Source organism: Xenopus tropicalis, chromosome 5 (genome assembly GCF_000004195.4).
Source record: "Xenopus tropicalis strain Nigerian chromosome 5, UCB_Xtro_10.0, whole genome shotgun sequence".
NCBI lineage: Eukaryota > Metazoa > Chordata > Amphibia > Anura > Pipidae > Xenopus > Xenopus tropicalis.
Genome location: NC_030681.2, coordinates 95120161 through 95126170, shown reverse-complemented (window position 1 = coordinate 95126170; position 6010 = coordinate 95120161). Strand labels below are relative to the sequence as shown.

The 6010-nt window shown below is 35.2% G+C and overlaps 1 long non-coding RNA gene across 2 annotated transcripts; it reads right to left on the bottom strand.

The window, feature by feature from the left end:
• Nucleotides 1–205: 205 nt before the first annotated feature.
• LOC108647682 lies at nucleotides 206–4975 on the bottom strand. Of its 2 annotated transcripts, XR_004222813.1 has the most exons (3): nucleotides 4685–4975; nucleotides 940–1018; nucleotides 206–841 (listed from the first exon to the last, which is right to left on the bottom strand). It is a non-coding gene; the product is annotated as an uncharacterized LOC108647682 (long non-coding RNA). The 2 variants fall into 2 exon arrangements; XR_001924628.2 differs by lacking the exon at nucleotides 4685–4975 and having other exon boundaries at nucleotides 940–1231.
• Between the last annotated feature and the right edge of the window lie 1035 nt (nucleotides 4976–6010).

The window sequence follows — 6010 nt, the reverse complement described above, 5'->3', positions numbered from 1 at the left end:
ATGTTCAACTTTCAAGTTTATATGACAAAAAGTCACGTGATTGTATGGATTTGGATTCGGTTCAGCCAGGTGTGGATTTGCCCATATTGAAATCCTGCTGAAAAAAGGACAAATTTGGTGCATCCGTAATTCCTTTATTTTTTTAATTTAAAATGTATTTTCATGGAAGAATTTAGTTTATAAAATAACAATGAGGCAAAAAAACTTTTAACACAAAAACATTTTTATTTGTCTACTAAAATGAAAGTTTGGTTCTTGTCTCTGTGCTTAAGAGCTGCATAGGGAAACAAGGTGAGAGTCTGGTTTTGCAACATTCAAAATGTGTGAAATGGTGGGTTCCTTTGGAGGGGACTGTGGGGATTCAATTCCGGGATTCAGGGTGTGGATAATATAATGAGGCATGGGTCGTCTGTCTTGGTCTCCCGTTCCCTTGTTGGTTTCTTATTTGTATCACAGTATTTGTATTTGCCTGTTGCTAGATACATCAGAAAATGACAGTAGCAGATCACAATAGCTTACTGCCCCCTTTTGCACTTTTCAGGATTTTTTTTCTGTTTTACTTAAGAACTAAGATGGTGCTTTAATTAGTTGGGCCACAAATGTTTACAGGCAAAATAACTATACTCTGCCACTCGAAGCAAACACAGCTTTGTGTTAAATTGAATTTCTGTATTGCTAGTACTGGCTGTAATGGAATAGTGGCTATTCCTGAATGTTTATTGAAAGATGTGAGAAAATATTTTTAATTCTAATAGGAGAAATAAGAACAGCGAGTGACTTTTTGAAACACACTGGGGATAAAACATATTTTCTGTTCTCTTTTCCAGTCTTCAAAACAAACCTGCATGGGGATAGGAAGAACATAAAACAAGCTTGAAATAAAAATGCATAATGTATACTTTGAGAGCGACAGATTTATATTGCAATGCAGATGCTTACCTGCAGAAAAGCAGACAGCAGACAAAAGACAGAATTCTCTGGATCATATATCCCCCGCTGTGCTCACTACACACACCACCTGGAACACAATGCAATACACTTTACGGCTTTGCATAATTTATAGGGGAATATGTACTGTAGTTTGTTTTAAGTAACTTAACAATATAATTCATTATCTTTTATTTCTTAAATGAAAGAAAACCTAAGCAATACATTTTACAAACTGAAACATGTTTTTGACAATTGGTTGAAATATCATTTATATGCACAGAATAATATGGCACTTTGCTAGCAACTTGTCACAATAAGCACGGTCGTGGCAAAAACAGGCACGGCCGCTGCAAAAAAAGACACGTGCAACAAAAATAGTTTTGCAAATTTTCCTGCAATTTCGCTAATTTTTCAGCAAAGCGAAATGGGACAGATTCACTCATCACTCATCATCATTACATGAACAAATTTAAGAGACAACAAAATATGAAACAACTTTTATTCTTACACTGCTTGGAAAAAAAACCCAAAAAACAACCAATTAGTTATCTAATCAGGCAAATGTATTCTATTGCATTTTCTACTATTATCACTAAATTATACAAAAAAAAACTTTGGGCTTATTTATCAATTTTTTGAGTTTGTACATTTGAGAGTGTTTTTCTAATCTGAATAAACTCCCATTTCGAATGCCTGCTTATTTATTAATAAGGAAAACTTGTTTGAATAAAAAAAACTTGAATATCTGGAAAAAATCAGGAAAAAAACTCGAAAATCTTGAACTGTAAATATGGCTTGACTACACCCAGGACGACTTCCACTGACTTCTACGTTAACTTGTAAGTTTTACATTTGAGTTTCCAAATTTTTTTTTCTAAATAAATATCAGACATTTGAGTTTTTTAACCATAATTCGAATTTTGCGAGTTTTATTGCTAAAAAACTCGAATCCTAAAAAAAAATCAAACTAGAACACTGATAAATCATCCACCAAATGTAATGTTTTAGAGAACTCATGACTCCTTCCTTGTGTCATGTTAGACACTTTCTCTGATCCTCAGTGTATATCAAGAGTGCTGCCTTAAAGCAAAACAAGAGAACACTCACATCAATGCAACTGCGGCTTTTTTCTCACTCCATTGCAATGGGCATTTTTCTCAGCAAATTTTTTTTCCTCAGATTGCAATGGGCATTTGCAGCAAATCCATGCTTGGTGAAAAAAAATTGCTCATCATTATTAGATATTGTTTTTAGCATTAAGGAAACACTTTAGGGTTTATTTGCAAATGCACACAACAAAAACTGATGCAGTTGTTGTGCGTATTGACACCATTTATTTAAAGACAAACTAAGATTGCAAGCTCTACAGGGCAGGGACCTCCTTCCTACTGTGTCTCATACCACATGGCACTTATATATATATATTTATTGTATTTATTTATTATATCACTTGTCCTCCCTGTGTGTAATTTTGCATTCTGTGAGATTGTACAGTGCTGCGTACCCTTGTGGCGCTTTATAAATAAAGTTATACATACATACATACATAGCCCCAAACAATGTAGGTCTCTATAACAATACATTGCATAAACAAGCTCATATGTAAAACCCTGCTTCATCTAAATAAACCATTTTCAAAAAAGGATCTTATTTTGTAATATGTGCCATTGGGTAATCCTAAAGGTTGCTCAATGGGATCATGTGATTCACTACCTTGAAAAAGGAGGTAAGTATGCTGCTGTCAATAGACACCGAATGCACGTCAACACAGAGCTCCAGTAAATTATGCAGTTATATAACTTGCATCCAATATGTCAAAATGCACACATGTAACTGCGGCAAGCCCAACTCCCCATATAGCAACAACTACCCTTGTACATAATAGTTAAATTGTGTCTAAAATTGCACGTTGTTCACTGCACAGTCCTAAATAAGCTCTTTCCAATGAAATGCAATATATGTGCTTCTATAAATTAGGTGCAAGTTATAGCTAACATTTTCAGAATGGGGATTGCATAACTTCTGGAATTAGGGGGTGATCCTTATGGCACAAGTCTGCTGCATCTATTGACTGGACTCGCTGTAGGATCCTTATGATCTATTAAGTGTATTAAGACATTCTGTGTATAAAGCTACTAAAAAATGCCCCCCCTTTTAAAGGAACAGTAACACTAAAAAATGAAAGAGCTTTAAAGTAATAAAAATATAATGCACTGTTGCCCTGCACTGGTAAAACTGGTGTGTTTGCTACAGTAACACTACTATAATTTATATAATAAGCTGCTGTGTAGCCACGGGGGCAGCCATTCAAGCTGGAAAAAAGGAGAAAAGGCACAGGTTACATAGCAGATAACAGATAAGTTCTGTAGAATACAATAGTGTTTTATCTGTTATCTGCTATGTGCCTGTGCCTTTTCTCCTTTGAATGGCTGCCTCCATGGCTACATAGCAGCTTATTTATATAAATTATAGTAGACTTTCTGAAGTAAACACACAACTTTTACCAGTGCAGGGCAGCAGCACATTATATTTTAGTTACTTTTATACACTTTCATTTTTTGGTGTTACTGTTCCTTTAACAAAACAGGGATTGTTCATCCATATATTGCAATATATTCAAGCTGCCAAACTACATCAACTGGTCTGCCCAGTCCTACACTCACTTTTATCTGAATTATTAGGAATTCTATCTCATTATATATTTTACATAGGAAGTAGGGACTAAATTTTACCTGCACCTTGCCTTGCAATGTTAAAACTCTTTAACGGTTAAACATTTTTGTTTTTATGGCCACCACTGTGATCAACTGACTTTAGCTGGGGATGATGGGAGCTACAACATGGAGTTGGCTACTGCTTCTGTATAAACTATAGCAAAAAGGGAAAGTTATTCTCGCCATTAAACAATCTGCAACCATTAGGAAAGGGTGCAATAGGGTATGACTACAAAATTCACAGACAATGAATCCTCATCATTATCTATTTATTAAGGACATTAAGACATTCTGTGCATAAAGCTACTAAAATAGTCATCACTGGTCTGGCCATACTAAGATCACTTTCATCTGATTTATAATCCCGGTTTTCTAATGTATATGGAGAAATTCAGAACTGACCATAACTAACCACAATAATCTACAATAAATAACCACAAAACAACTAACAAATTGTTTAGTTCAAACAGTCATAAATGTGTTCTCAACAGATATAGTTGTCCTTTGCACTATATTATTTTATTATTATTATTATATATAGAAAAAAGAGTGGTGCCAAGCTGTACCCAGTTTTCAGAGTGTTGCTTCGGTATTTTTTTTACACCATGAATTTACTTTAATTAATTTCAAGACAGGTTTGACACATGACAATATTAATCAAAGCGGAGTACGCTTATGAGGCTTGTTGTCTAGCAGATAATTGTTAATTCTATGTGACCTGTCTGGGATGCTACAGAAAAAAAAAGTTACTCTACATTTACTCTCATCTGCAATTATAGTGCCCAACCTGACATTGTGCTTATTTCTCAAAATGGTGAACTACTACTATCCAGCACCAATGCCATGAAGAATTATATCTGTTTCCTTTAACCAATGAGAAATACATGGGGCCTATCTAGCTAACTATGCTAAAGATTCTCTAGCTGTCTTATACAGTGCTTTTAAAACAATAATTTCCATAATATATCTGAATAGGTAATGTAAAGGTTAAGCTCAGTTATTTACACACAGTCCATTGCAAAGAGCATTTACCAACTCACAGGTTGTGCCAAAGTCCCTTTACTTGGTCCATGCCATCTGCTTTAAAGGTACATGTAGAAGATCTTCCTTTATAAGGTTGCATGGATGAAGGGTGGCTCCCCCTGCATTATATGTAGCCAGGATTATACATCAATCACTATGAAAAGTTTCATTGAAATATCAATTTGTTCTATTTAATGAATTGCCCTGATTATGCTAAAATGTATCATTCTATATTCTGGTCGTATGTTTTAACCAGGGCCGCTGCTGGCCAAATGGGTGTCCTAAGCAGAAATTTACTTTTGTGCCCCCTCCCCCAAATATTACGGAAGTAAAAATAAAATAATAAAAAAAAACACCTACTATAGGGGCCCCACACACAGTGCCCCCAATTGCCACCATAGACAATGCCCCCATAGTAAGTGCCCCCAATAGCCCCCATAGATTGATGGAACTATCCGGGACAGCGGGATGCGCTATAAAAACCGGCGGGACAGTGTTGGGGGGTATGTTATAATATATAAAAATGTTTTTGTTTTGGAGAAGCTGGGATGGTGCCCCCCTGGGAGTTGGTGCCCTATGCAGACTGAGTACTCTGCTTATAGGGAGCGGCGGCCCTGGTTTTAACACCACATAATAATTCAGTGTGGCAAAAAATAAACAGTACAGCAAATAAACACCTTTAGGAAAACACATCAATGGCCCACTTATGGTGAGCTAATTTAGCTTCCAGTCACTACATCTCCCTATATATGTAGAATGCCCATTTATATAGCAATGTTGTTAACATCCAATCATAGATTTCATATTCAACCAACATATTCAATTTTTAGCATTTATCCTGTTCAGGGAGTTAGTAGGGTTTAGCTGAGGTACCTAGCATATGGCAACTTTAATTCTCACTGCATCGTTGTTTGAAGTTAAAGTGTTTAATTATGTAAGAGAGATTCTTAGATAAGTAAATATTTATTAAGTCTGCGAGGAAATATCTGGATATAAAATACGACTTTATATATTTTATGTATAATAAGTCCTGAAAGACTAAATAAATTACCAACTGGGGAAATACATTTTAAATCTTGCCTTCTAAATGTTCCTTTTTAGGTTAATATTTTACAATATATAAATGAATATAGACTGAAAGGCAAATTTGTTGGTGATGTGTATGTTTACAAATGGCAGAGGACCCTTCCCTTTGCTTCTCATTTCATTTCTTCAGGACAAGAAACTCTCATATTTTCTTGCCTACAGTGTGCTTAATGAACTAGGAAAATTTTACAATTCTGTCTAATTAGTTTGTGCCCTCAGAGAAACTGTGGTCACGGAATAAAATAAAACCAAGCACT